The 16,695-nt window shown below is 42.4% G+C and overlaps 1 non-coding gene across 1 annotated transcript; it reads right to left on the reverse strand.

Annotated features, from left to right (window-relative positions):
* Positions 1-16,149: 16,149 nt before the first annotated feature.
* Positions 16,150-16,256, reverse strand: LOC133787397 (small nucleolar RNA R71). Its single transcript, XR_009872422.1, has one exon. It is a non-coding gene; the product is annotated as a small nucleolar RNA R71 (small nucleolar RNA).
* Positions 16,257-16,695: the final 439 nt, after the last annotated feature.

The following is a 16,695-nucleotide window of genomic DNA, read 5'->3' on the forward strand; positions in this document are numbered from 1 at the left end:
TTCTATTCATGTACTCTGAAACCTGCGATCAACATACTAGGGTTCACTGAGTTTTACAAGCTCCAAAAATTCATGTATAAGAAACACTAGTTCTCTCTGAATACAAATTATTTCCCCCCTTCAAATGAATCCCATGAGTCCCATTTATAGGCTCAAGGATTTACATATGGGTCGATGGGCTGTGTTTAAACTTTGTTACAAGCATGAATAATAATAGAAACCGTAATAGTTAAACATAAAGAGGGTCAAATATCTTAGAGACATCTCACTTATAATTGCTTTTACAAAGTGAGCTCATGATAACAAAACGATAAAATTGATTATGTCATAATCCAACTGTTATTAAACTGAAATGGCTTTTATAAACAAGCCTTACATAAACGGTAATTCTTAAAACATTAAAAACAACAAAATTATTGATAATACTTTTTGAGGTGTAGGGCATTCCAGGTTCGCAGAACTATTTTTCCCCTTAGAAGGGTTAGCTTTAAAGTCCCTTCGCGCAAGATCTCCATGATCTAGTATGGTCCTTCCCAGCTCGGATCCAACACACCGTCCTTGGGATCTTTACTTGCTAAAATGACCCTCTAGAGAACCAGATTGCCTAATTCGAATCTGCGTCCTTTCACCTTCGAATTGAAATAACGAGAGATTTTCTGGTGATAATGGGTGAGCTTTAACTGTGATGCCTCTCATTTTTCTTCGATTAGATCAAGAGATGCACTAAGTAGCTCATGGTTATGATCTTGATAAAAAATATTTTGTCTGTGGGTTGTCACCAGTCCCTTAATTGGGAGCATTTCCTCGTTTCCAAAGGTTAGTGAACAAGAGGGTCCTAGAGTACGTGTGGGAACTGCTCGGGCCATTATCCCTTCGATTTATTTGACCGTTTCTTCAAGCTCGCCTTTAGAGTCTTGTTTACGACCTTGACCTGCCCATTGGCCTATGCGTACGCTACCAACTGGAAACTCTTGGTTATGCCACATTTTTACAAAAGTCTGTCAGATACAATCTTTTTTCAGGAGCCCTAATCGACATATGATATTTTTTACAAAAAAATCCAGGATTCTCTTCGAGGTGATGGTTGCCAAAGGTTCGACCTCTACCCACTTCATGAAGTAATTGATGGCAACAACAGCATAACGAACCCCTCCTTTTCCTGTTGGTAAAAAACAATTCAAGTTGTTGACTGCGCTTTTAGCCAACGACGTGAGAACGCCAATAACGACAAGCCTTCAAGAGAAATAAAAACGACAACAGACGGTATCAACAAGAAAAGTAAATAACACAGGAGATTTTTATAGTGGTTCAGCCCCGATTGTCGGTAATAGCCTAATCCACTTAGAGTTGTGATTTATAAATCTATACTCAAGATCAGATGGATTGTGCCAACTGAGTTTCTTCAGTACAGATTGTGAAAATACAAGAATTCTCTCTAATTTCAGCACTTTCTCTCTCTAGAATAGACAGACCCAATTTTATCTCTCTAGAAAGAAGAAGCAGAAGGAGCCTCACTCTCATCTCATAAGCTCTCTATTTATAGAGATGGGATCCTCAACTGATATCCCCTTATAATAGGGATATTTTATTATATTTATTACATTTATATTACAAATAAACATTCAAAATTCAAAATGTAACAAATTCCCCATTTGTGGGAAGAATGAGAGATTCCCGCGCATGTTGTTGAAGTTGTGTCTGACTTAGTCTCCTCTAGCTAGTTGGTCCACCTCCTACTCACTACCCATGCAAGTGCTGGTTGAACATGCATGGTGGTAGGATATGCATGGTGGTAGGTTGAACGTGCATGGTGGTAGGTTGAACGTGCACTTCTCTCCTCTAACATGCACTCTCCTCTAGCATGTCATGTTCTCCCTTGAACCAATCTCCTTGGCTTCTCCTCGGACCAAGGTAGTCCGAGGCAACCTCCTTGGCACCTCACCTTGAACAACATTGGGGCAACCTCACCTTGGACAATATTGAGGCAACCTCACCTTGGACAATATTGAGGCAACCTCACCTTGGACAATATTGAGGCAACCTCACCTTGGACAACATTGAGGCAACCTTCTTTAGCATCTCCCAAACATGTCCGATCGAACATTGTATAGACTTTCCTTATGAAAGTCTAAGTCTCCATCCTCTTGCATGAGACTCCTCCTCCTTAGCTATTTACCTTGGACACGTTCGAGCCAACACTTAGAAAACCTTGGGAGGCCTGCCTCCTACACACCCTTGAGGTCTCCTAGGACCACACCCTCCTTGGGGTCTCCTAGGACCACATTCTCCTTGGAGTCTCTTAGGACCACTCCCCTTAGCTCTCCTAGGAGGCACTCTCCTAGATGCATTCTCCTTAGCCTCCTAGGATGCATTCTCCAATTTTTGGGTATAACACAAGTAAATTCACCATATTGCAAACGGCCAAGGGATGAGATCATGGTTAGCTTGACTAGAGCAACACGGGAAACTATGAGAAGTGGTGACATTTGTCACATTTATGAACATATGAGATCGAGTCCTTTGTCAATGTGGGCCGAAAATAGCCCTATCTCAGTACCTTCAGAGCCAGGTATCGCCCCCCAACTTGGTCTCTGCTTCGTGTATTTCCTACAAAATGGTTTGCGCTTGCTCAGGCAAAACACATCGTAGGAGAGGTACTGAATGCCCTCGTCGATATAGAATCCCTTCAACCATAAAATATCGTGAAGCTTGATACAAATGCTTTCTCGCGCCCTCTCAATCATCAAGTAGCTTTCCAGTTGTGAGGTACTCCATTACGGGGGTCATCCAAGTTAGTTTTATGTCAACCATTCGGACCTCAACCGTTTTTGCTATTATACTCGGCCTCTCCAAGAATTCTACCTAAACTATGTTTAGTGTATCTGCCTCTTTGGTGGTAGTAAGTTGAGCCAGAGCATCAACGTTGGAATTCGGCCCATGAGGTACTTGTTCAATGGAGCTAAACTCAAACTCAGACAACTCAATCTTAACCTTGGCTAAGTAGGCCGCCATTTTGATACATCGAGCTTGGTATTCTCCCAATATCTGCTTGACTACGAGCTGAGAATCACTATAACATTTGATGGATTTTGTTGGATGGCTATGAGCCTTATTAGTAGGGTTAAGGATTGCTTTTATTGCCACCCTTAACCACACTAATAAGGCCTCATACTCAGCCTTGTTGTTGGATGCTTCGAATTTGAATGTGAGAGTTGTATGGAATCGAAACCCTTCAGGTGAGATTAAGATTGTCCCAACTCCTGATACGTTTTCATTAGAGGATCCATCAATGAAGATTTTCCACAATTCCTGCACGTGTTCTCTTATCGCCTCATTTTGAAAGACTGTGCACTTGGACACAAAATTAGCAGGTTCGTGACTCTTGATTGTTGTTCGTGGCATATATAATATTTCGAACTGGCTGAGTTCGATGGCCCATTTCAGCAGACGTCCCCACATTTCAGGTTTTCACAAAACCTGCCTTAAAGGTTGGTCAGTTAAGACGTGAGTAGAATGGGACTTGAAGTATGGCCTGAGCTTCCTTGAAGCCAAAATGAGATAGAACACGAGTTGTTCTATTAATGGATACCAAGATTCAGGTCTGAGAAGTCTCTTACTTAAATAATACACGGGTTCTTGTGCCCAATTTTCTTCCCAAACTAACTCAACACTGACTGCATTTTCCGTCACGACTAGATATTGAAATAGAATTTCCCCAGACATCATTTTGATAGTATGGGGGGTTTAGCTAGATGTGCTTTCAGGTCGAGAAATGCCTGTTTTCATTCTTTGGTCCATCCGAACTTCTTGTTTCCTCTGAGCAAGTTGTAAAATGGGAGACACTTGTCAGTGGATTTTGAAACGAAGCAGTTCAAGGCCACCACCTTTCCAGTTAGGCTTTGTACTTCCTTATGCAGCCTAGGTGAAGGAATTTCTAACAACAACTTGATTTTCTCTGGATTTTCCTCTATCCCTCTCGTGTTGACTATAAACCCCAGAAACTTTCCAGACAAAACTCTGAAAGTGCACTTCTAGGGATTCAACTTCATGTCATACTTTCTTAGTATGCCAAAACATTCTTCTAGATCGGATACATGGTTACTGGAAGTCTTTGGTTTAACAAGCATATCGTTGACATATCCTTCCATGTTTTTCCCGATTTGGTTAGCGAACATTTGGCAGAGTAACTATTGGTATTTAGCACTTATATTCTTCAGCCCGAATGGCATAACTTTGTAGCAATATACGTTATGCTTAGTCATGAAGCTGGTATGCTCTTGGTGTGGAAGGTTCGTCACGATCTGGTTATATTCAGAGTACGCGTCCATGAAAGACATGAGCTCGTGACCAGATGTGGCGTCTACCAACTGATCAATTCATGGAAATGGGAAACCGTCCTTAGGACAAGCTTTGTTGAGATCAGAGAAATAAATGCAAGTTCTCTCCACTTCCCATTTGGCTTCGGGACTAGCACGGGGTTAGCAACCCAGAACAGGTATTTTGCTTCCCTGATAAATCCGAATTTAAGTAGGCGAGCTACTTCTTCTTCCAATGCTTCAAATTGTACTGTCCCCAAATGCCTTCGTTTTTAGGACATTGCAGGAACATTCTTGTCCAAGTTAAAAGTATGCATTATTATACTCAAACTGATTCCCACCATATCTTCATGCGACCAAGCGAAGACGTCCATGTTCTTCCTCAGGAATTCGACCAGCTCCTTCTTCCTTTCAGCTCCAAGATTTTTTTTCCAACTTTTACAACTCGTGAAGGTGTTTCAGGGTCAATACTGATTTCGTCGAGCTCCTATACTGCTTTAAACTATAATATATCTTCGCCTACTCGCGGGTCAATGTCTTCCTATTGGGCAACCTCATTGTCTCATTCTTGAGGTTCTTCCATCCCATGGGTAACTTCAACTACCTGAGACTCCTCACCTCCTTTGTATATGACCATTGCCTGCTGCCCGGGTTGTGACTTTCCCTTCATGGCTACACCGTAGCATTCTCGGGTGGTGAGCTAATCTCCACGTATTGTGCATATCCCCGAGGTTGAGGGAACTTGAATTCCAGGTGTCGGATCGAGGTGATTGCATAAAAAAAAATCAGTGCGGGTAGTCCTAAAATCATGTTATATGCAGCCGGACAATTGATTACCATGAACTCAATAATCTTAGTAATAGTTTGTGCATCATCTCCTAGCATAACCACCAGTACGATTGTTCCTATGGCCGTCGTCCCTTCACCTAAACATCTATACAATGTCATTGAGGTTTCCTTTAAATCATTCATGGATAATCCCATATTTTCTAAGGTGGATTTGAAGAGCACATTCACTGAGCATCCATTATCTACCAATATTCTTCGTACCCTTTGATTAGCGAGCTGAACGGTTACCACCAGCGGGTCATGACGTGGCTAGCGTCCTCCTCTGTGAAAATGATTTGTTGTTTTTCAAACCGATGTTGTTTTGATAGCCACTAGTCCGGGATAAATTCCACACCGTTATGAGTTTTCAGCTCATTTATATAACTCTTTCGGGGCCTCGTTACTCATGCCCACCAAATGAGATCCTTCGAAAATAGTAGTTATATCTCCTCCTACTGTTGGGGGAGGATTGACTTTATTCTCATTCGTTTGATCCACCTGAGTCCTCGGATGACCTGTCGAAGCTTCTGAAGCGGGATGATAATTCTGCCTGGCAGACTGATTGGGAGGAACCTGATTTCAGGCGTACTACGCTAATGATTCAGCACGAATGAGAGTCTCTATTTCATCCTTTAATTGTCGGCAATCATCGATGTTATGACCGATGTCATTATGGAATCAGCAAAACTTTGAGGGATCTCTCTTCACCCTCTGATGCCTTAAAGGTTCTGGCTTCTTCCATGGAAGGCGATTAGAATTTGCTAAGAATATATGTTCCATTGCATCCGTTAGGTCAGTGTAGGTGGCATAAACGGGCTAGAATTTTTCCCCGAACTTGTTTTTCATCGTGCTGTTCTGGTCACCTACACCATTCCACTTCCTTTTATTATTTCCCGCTTGGTTATTCTGGGTAACAGGTTGATCCGTAGCTGCAACACCTATCACCGCTCCAGCGATAGGTTCCTGTGATATCAAATCGTACATCTTCTAGGTTTATCCACTAGTGAGATAAGGCCAAGAAATCATCTACACTTTTAACCCAATTTTGCTGGAGTTCTTGCCATAGATCGTCTCACACCAAGATTCCTATTCTCATCACCATGAGCTTGGAGCTATCATCAGGGTCTCTAGCTCGTGCTACAACATTGGCGAATCTACTCAAATATTGTAATGCCCTGGATAGCCAAGACCGTTACACTGTGTGTTTAAAAATGTGCAAGACTTGCTAATCAAGTCATTTAGAAAGAAACGTGTTAAAGAAACTACAGTTGAACTAGGGTTAAAAGATTTTGGTCACAAAAGTTTCATTTCTTATAATCAAACATTTTTACATGGGATCCCAAAAGTAGTAACGTTAAAAGACACTTTACAAAATTTCAGGATAAAAGTACAGTTATTAGCCACTCTAAGGGCAAAACTGACTATTAGGCTATTCTCATCCTGCACCACTCCTCGGCCGATCAGTTGACTATGTACATTCAGCCCCAAAGCTCTCCATTTCAGGATTGGTCCACTTTGCCCATGCCTTTACCTGCACCACGTAGCACCCGTGAGCCTAGGCCGAGCAAGAGAACACAATAACAGAGCATAATCATCAAACAAACAACCTGATAACTCATACAGTATAATCATATACTCAACAATCCAAATATTCACAATAATCAAGTATTTAGCATTCCAAGTTCATCATTTTATACTAATAACCAATTCACATATGATAACCAGGGTCAACGCCCCTAGGTCGCACCCTCTATTTATCCCACTGACATCAGCCCGCTTAAACTGAGCTCAGTGATTATCAAGCTATCCTCAGCTACCAGTGGCCGAGCCGCGCCCTGTGTGCAAATATTGATTACTACACTCTTAGGACGTTTATCACATGTCCCATGGCATAATACCATCTATGACATCATACAGATATAGAGAGCTCTTAGTCCCAACACAATCATATAACTGGGTGCAGTTTTCTTACCTTTGGATTCTGGTAGCTTTGATCAATAATGACAACCCCTCAAGCACGATCCCTTCTGAGACCTAACGTACACCTAGTCACAGTCATAAGTTAGAACCAACTCCAAAAAATGAATTCAAAAACCTAGCCTTGGGTCCAATCCTGAACCCTCAGGAAGCCCTAATTCCACCAAACAGGATGGAGGATTCAAACCCTGAGCCCCTGGGCAAAAACCCTAAGAAATAACCTAAAAACCCCCTTCTGGAAATAGGGTAGCGCTACAACACCATAAAGAGGGCGCTATAGTGCTACAAACAGAGCCAATAGGCACCCAAACACCCAAGCCTAGCGCTGTAGTGCCCTAAGGCTAGAGCTACAGCGCTAGTCATATTACAGCCAAGACTCAGGTTTTCCCCTTCGAACTTCCTCGAGCCAAAACTGTCCAAAACTCCTCCAAATGTCGACCATACCCCAAAGCAAGCCTATCAACATCTCCAACTCATCCCAAATTACCTAACCATATGAAATTCAATCACATGCACCCCAAAATAGAGAAATCACCATGGTTGAGCTTAAAGCTCAAAACTCAGCAGAACAACAGAAATCTTAGAACTTAAAGCTAGAACTTTTTAGCTTTGATGGATGAATTCGACCTAGGTTATCTTCCAGACTTCCTTAGCTTTACTTCCTCAAATCCTTAAGGCTTAATTCCCTAGAATTCCCACAGAAACTCAGCTTAGAAAACCAGTTCGAATGGATGAACTACTCTTGCTAACTCCTCAAGCCAAACCAAGGACCCTAACCTCAAGGTACAGCCGAAATCTCCCTGAGTTACAGCTCCAAATTCCTTCAAGAAATGGGGAAGAAACCTCAAACTGAGAGAGAGAAGAATAGACTCCTGTTTTTCCTTCTTTCCTTTTCCTTCTTCATTTCTTTTTATTTCTTTCAACTTCTACTCTCCTCTAAACTTTCCACTAAGGCTAAAAAGAAAATTGATACTTATCTCAGCTTTTAACTCAAATGACCAATTTTCCCTCCCATAAATCCTAAGCCATTAAATCATTCTAAGGGCATTTTGGTCATTACATCAAATTCCCGCTAATTCCTCGAATGTCTCTAATATTTACCGCTTACTTCCCCACCCCTAGCTAATCACCAACTATATTCCTCAATATCAAATAATCTCCAATATATTTCCTAAATTCCCAAAAATACGCCCAGGCTTGCCCCAAGCCGGGTATAAATCCCCGCCGTGACTTTTTCGCTAACCCGCTCACTAGGATCGCCTCGAGTCACAAGCTACAATTATATCCACATAATAATGTGGTCTCAACAATTTATCACAAATATTTATATTTATGCCCTCAACCGGGCAAAATTACGAATATGACATCAGGGCCGACATGTATACTAATACACATAGTCATGCATCACAGATATCCAAATAATCATATAACATGCTTTTAATCATTTAAATCACATAAAATCAAGTTATGCCCTCCTGGCACACTAATCAAGGCCCTTAAGCCCTATTAGTAATTTTGGGTCGTTACAACTATCCCCTCCTAACGAGAATTTCGTCCTCGAAATTTACCTGAATAATTCGGGATGCTGATCTCGCATTGCTGACTCAAGCTCCCAGGTCGCTTCTTTGACCCTACTATTCCTACACAATACTTTAACTAGAGGAATTATCTTATTCCATAGTACTTTATCCTTCCGATCCAAAATGTGTACCGGTTGCTCCTCATAAGCTAAATTTGTCTGCAATTCCAAGTCTTCATAACTCAACACATGTGTCGCATCTGAGACGTACTTCCGGAGCATAGAAACATGGAATACGTCATGGAATCCTGACAACGATGGTGGCAAGGCTAACCTATAAGCCACCTGTTCATTCCTTTCCAAGATCTCAAAAAGGTCCGATAAACCTAGGGCTTAGCTTGCCCTTCTTTCCAAATCTGCTCACTCCTCGCAGTGGTGAAACTCGGAGAAACACATGGTCCCCAATCTAGAACTCCACGTCCCTACGCTTGGGATCAGCGTAGCTCTTCTGTCTGCTCTGTGAGGCGAGAATCCTAGCTTAGATCTTCTCAATAACTTCATTTGTCCTCTGAACAATATCTGGCCCCAAATACATCCTCTCACCCATATCATCCCAATGAATGGATGATCTACACTTCCTCCCATATAACATCTCGTAGGGAGCCACTCTAATTGTTGATTGGTAACTATTGTTATATGAAAATTCAATCAACGAGAGATACTTACTCCATGATCCCTCAAAATCGATCACACACGCCCGAAGCATATCCTCCAATACCTGAATCGTCCTCTCAGACGGTCCATCAGTCTGACGTTGAAAGGCTATGCGGAACTTCAACTGAGTTCCCATAGCCTTCTGCAAACTACCCCAAAACTTGGAGGTAAAGATAGGATCTCGGGCTGACACTATAGACTTAGGAACCCCATGGAGACGTACGATCTCCCTCACATACAACTCTGCATACTGATCCACAATATATGTTGACCTCACTGGAAAAAAAAATGGGCTGACTTGGTGTATATGTCCACTATCACCTACACCGAGTCATGAAGCCCTACTGTTCTAGGTAAACCTCCCTCAAAATCCATTGTAATATCCTCCCATTTCCACTCGGGAATACCCAAAGGGTGAAGAAACCCTACCGATCGTTGATACTCAGCCTTCACCTGCTGACAGGTTAAAAATTTGGCTATGTACTCCACCACATCCTTCTTCATCCTAGGCCACCAATACAACATCCGTAGATCCTGGTACATCTTCGTGTTACCCGGATGAAGTGAGTACGGTGTCGTATGTGACTCATCCAATATCTCCCGTCTGATCCCCTCATCAGCTGGAACACAAATCCGCCCTTGATACCGAAGCAAACCAACCTCAGAAATAGAATAGTCCTTAGCTACTCCCGCTAAGACATTCTTTCTAACCTCCTATAACTGAGCGTCTACCAATTTCCCTTCTTTAATGCGCTCTAGCAGGGTCGACTGGAGATTAATATTGGCCAACCGGCCCACCCCCAATTCTATCCCCTCTCTGACCATCTCATCAGCTAACTCTCGAGATCTGGGTGGAACTATATAACTGACCTGGGCCTCTCCAGCTCAATGCATCTGCCACTACATTGGCTTTCCCCGGATGGTAAAGAATATCATAATCATAGTCTTTCACCAACTCTAGCCAACGTCTCTGCCTCATGTTCAAGTCCTTCTGTGTGAAGAAGTACTTCAAGCTCTTGTGATCAGTGTATATCTCGCAACTTTCCCCATATAGGTAATGCCGCCAAACCTCTAGTGTAAATACCACCGCTGATAACTCCAGATCATGGGTAGGATACCGCTGCTCATACTCCTTTAGTTGTCGTGATGCATAAGCTATTAGTTTCTCGTTCTGCATCAACACACAACCTAAACCCAACCTCAACGCATTGCAGTAGACAACAAACTTCCCTTCCCCTGAAGGAAGATTCAACACAAGCGCGGTAATAATTCGTCGCTTCAATTCTTGGAAACTGTTCTCACACTTGTCTGACCAGATAAAATTCAAATTCTTCCATGTCAATTCTGTCATCGGTGCCACTATCTTCGAGAAGCCTTCAACAAACCATCTGTAGTAACTCGCTAGACCAAAAAAACTCCGCACCTCCGAGGAGTTCCTTGGCCTCGGCCAATCCCTAACTGCCTCCACCTCAGATGGATCCACCTTAATCCCATCTGCTCCAACAAAATGTCCATGGAATATCATTTCTGGTAGCCAAAATTCACATTTCTTAAACTTGGCGTACAACCGACGCTCCCTCAATCTCTGTAGAACCTGTCGTAGATGTTGCTCGTGCTCTGCCTCTGAACTGGACTACACTAAGATGTCATCGATGAAGACAATAACGAACTGATCCAGAAAGTCCTTGAACACTTTGTTCATTAGATCCATAAAGGTTGTTGGGGCATTGGTCAAACCAAATGACATGACCAGAAACTCATAGTGTCCATACCTCGTTCGGAAGGCCATCTTCAGTATGTCCTCGTCCTTGATCCTCAGCTGGTGATAACTAGATCAAAGATCAATCTTCGAGAACACCATCTTACCCTGTAGCTGATCGAACAAGTCGTCAATCCTTGGTAAGGGATACTTATTCTTGATAGTCAGCTTGTTCAATTCCCTATAGTCTATACACATTCTCAGAGTCCCATCCTTTTTCTTTACAAACAAAACTAGAGCACCCCATGGCGAGTAAATAGGCCTAATGAACCCCAAATCCAGAAGCTCTTGTAACTGTATCTTCAATTCCTTCAGTTCTGCCGGTGCCATTCTATATGGTGCCCTCAACACTGGCTCAGTCCCTGGTGCCAACTCAATAACAAACTGAATCTCCCTACGCGGTGGCAATCCAGGTAAGTCCTCGGGAAACACGTCCAAGAATTCGCAAACCAATTTGGTCTCCTCCGGTCTTGTTGGCGAAAACCTAGTGGTATCTACCACACTAGCTAGGAAACCTATACATCCTCCCTATAATAGGTCCCTAGCTCTCAGCGATGAAATCCTGGGTATGTGGGGTCCATGCACCGCTCCCAGAAAAATAAAGAGCTCCTCACCCTCTAGCTCAAAGGTCACCATCTTCTTCCTGCAGTCAATAGTAGCTCCATATCTAACCAGCCAATCCATGCCTAAGATCATATCAAAGTCCTCCATACCCAACTCAATCAAGTCTACAGAAAATTCCCTACCATCCACCAACACTGGTAGTGCTCTAATCCACTTCCTAGAAACTACCAGTTCTCCTGTAGGAAAAATAGTCCCAAACCCCAAATTATAATACTCACTAGATCTACACAATCTATCAATTACCTTACTAGAAACAAACAAATGTGTAGCACCAGAGTCAATCAATACAATAAAAGGAGAGCCAATGTGTAGCACCAGAGTCAATCAATACAATAAAAGGAGAGCCAATGTGACCTGTCACTACCGAGGGACTAGCCTCGGCCTCCGCCTGCGTCAGGGTGAACACTCGAGCTAGAGTCAAGCTGTCCACCTTCCCTACATCTCATTTCTTCACTGCTGGGCAGTCCTTCTTGAGGTGTCCCACCACCCCACACACATAACAGGCCTTAGCCCAACATTCTCCTGGATGGTGTCTTCTGCACCTCGTGCAATCAGGATAGATCCTCCATGTATCACTGCCTCCCTGACAGCCACCCTGAGTACCCCGACCTCTCCTATCAAGACCGGGAGCATTCGAAGCATCACGAGTCTTTCTCTTCAGATCACTGGGGCCTCTGCCCCTACCAGAACTAGAATATGGAGGCACCGCCCTGCGTCCCTCCCGCCTTCCTGCACTCTCCCTCCATATCTTATTCTCCGCTTCCTCAGCGGTAAGAGCCTTCCCTACAGCCTGCGCATAAGTTGTCCCCCCAGGAACTGTTGTAATCCTCACATCTCGAGCTATCATAGCATTAAACAATCTGATAAATCTTTCCTGCCTAGCTGCATCAGTAGGCACAAGATCTGGTGTGAACTTCGCAAGTCTGTCAAACTTCAGCGCATATTCTGTAACTGTCATCCTGCCCTGAACTAGCCCCATGAACTCATTTACTTTCACTACCCTGATTGCAACATTATAGTACTTCTCACTAAATAGGTCCTTCAATCCTTCCCAGCTCAATGTAGTAACATCTCTGGTTTGTGATGCCACTTCCCACCAGATACGGGAATCCTCTCTCAGCACATATGTGGCACAGGCCACTCTGTCATGTCCCTCTACCCTCATGAAATCCAGGATAGTAGTAATCATGGTTATCCACTATTCGGCCTTCAGTGGATCAGGTCCTCCCTCAATGATCGGGGGTTACTGCTTCCTGAACCGCTCATACAACAGCTCCCATCTGTTACCAACCTCCACCGGATGTACAACTGGTACCACTGCAGTTGGCACAATAGGGGCAGCACTACCTGATGGATCTTACTGTCGCAGAATTCGTATATGCTCATCCTGGCTCTGTAGGCGTGCTTGCATGTCTACCATAAGTTGGTGCCAGTTCTCAGGGACTGGTGGAGGGGTCTGGGCCTGGTCATCATATCTAGTCTCAAACCTGATGTCGGCTAGTCGCGTAGATTTCATTGGATGCATAGTTATCCAAGTTGATCTGCAATCAACGACTCGATAGTCAGACTAGGATGACACGGTAATAATCCTTCCATGATCCGCCATTAGAACTCAAACATTCATCAATAATCAAGATATAACAGTTTATCCAAGTATTCATCCATATACTCATTCATATGCATAGTAATGCTAATAAGCACGCCTCAATATCATCACGTAATAGTCAAGGGCCAGGTCCTATCAGTATCTCATGCTCCCTATTAATCAAGCAAATATCAGCATTCATATTCCATCCTAATCATTTAAGCATATAACCATGTATACACAATTACCAAACCCTGAGTCGAGCTTGTTCTTAACGGCGAATGTACATGTCCAGCCAGTCTTAAGGAACCCTTAAACCTAGGATGCTCTGATACCAAGTTGTGACACCCGGGATAGCCAAGACCGTTACACTGTGTGTTTACAATTGTGCAAGACTAGCTAATCAAGTCATTTAGTTAGAAACGTGTTACAGAAACTACAATTGAACTAGGGTTAAAAGATTCTGGTCATAAAAGTTTCATTTCTTATAATAAAACATTTTTACATGGGATCCCAAAAGTAGTAACGTTAAAAGAAACTTTACAAAATTTCAGGATAAAAGTACAGTTACTAGCCACTCTAAGGGCAAAATAGACAATTAGGCTCTTCTCGTCCTTTCCCACTCCTCAGCCGTGGCGGCCGATGAGCTGACTATGTACATTCAGCCCTAAAACTCTCCATCTCAGGACTGGTCCCCTTTGCCCTTGCCTTTACCTGCACCACATAGCACCCGTGAGTCAAGGTGTTGAGTCTAGTTTTTATCATGTTTTGGTGATGTTTTTAGTAGTCTTTTATTTCATTTTTCCTTCATTTAGCACGGGTTTATGCTTTGTTTGTTTGTCTTTGTGAATGTCAGGAAGAATTGAGCATGTGGAAGAAAATGCCAAAGAAAGGGAAGAAATAACCAAGTTTTCCATCATATTTTGATAAAGAATGGTTCTCAACACAATTTGGAAGTGTTGGTGAAATTTTGGGATGAAAACTTGAAGAATTGAGAAATCCCTTAAGAGCCACGGCATGAGGAAAGTGGAGCCGCGGCTAGGTGGGAAACAGAAGCAATGTTTTTAAGGAAATCCTCGGGCCGTGGCATGGCTAGAGAGAGCCGCGGCATAGATGGGCACTCTGCCCAGAAATCGTTGATGCGGGCCGCGGCATGGCTTCAGAGGGCCGCGGCATTGAGAGGATCTTTTTCCCAGGAATTATGACACGGGCCGCGGCATAGTGTATGTAGAGCCGCGGCCCGCCTCTTTAAAATCTGAAATCCTAGGTTTTAAATGACGAAAAGGAGAAGAAAAACGTATGTACGGACGAGGGAGAAGTTCTGGTTTTGGAGGCTGAAGCTTAGAGTATTTTTACATGTTTTTCTTCTCTTCCTAATGTTATCTTTAATTTTTGTTGTGATTAGCACTATGACTATGAACTAATTTTCTGTTTAGGATGTTCAATTGAATCACTTGAATCTTCGTTATGACCTAATGCAATTTTAATTTCCTTCTTCTTCAATCTTCTTCAATTCCATATGACCTGTTCTTATAGATTGATTATTGATTGGCCATCTTTAGTCAGATATATATGTTTTTAAGTCAAAATCTGAGAAGTGAGATTTAATTCTGCTGTGGTTATATTGGACATAATTTTAATTTAGAACGAAAGTATCTGAATTAATTGTGTAACTGTTATTAAGTTGTTGAGATTAATGTTACCTTTGTGGTTCAATTTACCATAGAAATATAGGAAATTGTCACCTAGGTTGAGTTTATAATTCATAGTATGATTATAGGCTGCTGTATCAACTTGTTAATTGAATTAGGTAAAAATAAGTAGAATTCACACTTTGCATTAGGGAATAATAGGGAGGATAGTTGATGAGATTGAATATCCTAATTGTTTCTCAGTGATTAAATTAAAAGTTTTACTATTAGTTATTATTCTATTTAATTTTCGATTATTATTTCTGCACTTCATTGTTTCTTTTGCTGTATTTTACAAAAATCAAGAATTTCAATTCATCAAATAGAACAAGAAATTAATTGACTGGTAATTGATAAATCAGTCCTTGAGGACAATACTTGGTTTTCCCATTTTATTACAAATTTGTGACTGTGTGCACTTGCATAGCAAAATTATCGCAACAAGTTTTTGGCGCCGTTGCCGAGAACTGAAAATAATTATCAATATCAGTCTAATTAATTTTTATTCTAATTTGATTTTAATTTATTTGTTTCTAATCTGTTTAGTTGCTTAATTTTTCTGTCTCAGGTGAATTTGGTATATGCGTGGCAGAAAAGGAAAAGCCACACTTGTTCATCTGAATCCCGAGATTGAAAAGTCTTGCAATCAAATCAGAAAGAACAAGAAAGAGGCCCAGAATTCTGTGAAGATGGCACAGAATGACGGGGATGGCAGGAATGTTCTAAATCCAGGAGTTGTACAAGGGGTTCAGGCTCAGACCAATGCTGAGTGGAGCCTGAGAGATTATGTGCTACCCACTCTGACGGGAGTACAAAATAGTATACACCCACTAGCTGTAGAGGCCAACAACTTCGAAATCAAGCCTGCTATTTTACAAATGGGGCAGTCCTCTGTGCAATTCAATGGGTTGCCCTCTGAAGATCCTCACACCCATTTTTCCAACTTTCTGGAGTTGTGTGGAACCTTCAAATATAGTGGGGTGAGTGATGACGCAATCAAGCTTAGGCTCTTCCCATTTTCTCTAAGGGACAGAGCTAAAAGTTGGCTGAACTCTCTGCAGCCAAACTCCATTGTCACCTGGCAAGATCTAGCTCAGAAATTTTTAGCCAAATTCTTCCCTTCGTCAAAGGCTGCTAAATTGAGGGGAGAGATAAATAAATTTTGCCAGAATGATGGAGAGTCACTGTATGAAGCTTGGGAACGGTTTAAGGAACTCCTGAGAAGATGTCCTCATCATGGCATTGAACAGTGGATGCTAGTACAGAATTTCTACAATGGTTTATGTCCAACAACCAGAACTATTATTGATGCTGCAGCAGGTGGCACTTTTATGAGCAAGAGTGCAACTGGAGCTTATGAGCTGCTAGAGGACATGGCTACAAACAACCATCAATGGTTTGAGGAAAGATCATCTGGAGTCAGAAAGGTAGCTGGGGTGCATGAGCTGGATGCAATCACTGCTCTAACAGCGCAAGTAGCCTCTCTGACAAAGCAGTTACAACAGAGCAGTGTATCTGCTAATGCGGTTCAGATGGCGGTGAGGTGTGAAATGTGTGGTGGTGCTCATTCTGTCGATCAGTGCCCTATCTGTATAAATAATAACACCTCAATGGATCATGCCCAAGTTCAAGCGGTGGGAAACTTTCAAAGGCCACTCAATAATCCATTCTCCAACAACTAC

Source organism: Humulus lupulus, chromosome 6 (genome assembly GCF_963169125.1).
Source record: "Humulus lupulus chromosome 6, drHumLupu1.1, whole genome shotgun sequence".
Classification (NCBI taxonomy): Eukaryota; Viridiplantae; Streptophyta; class Magnoliopsida; order Rosales; family Cannabaceae; genus Humulus; species Humulus lupulus.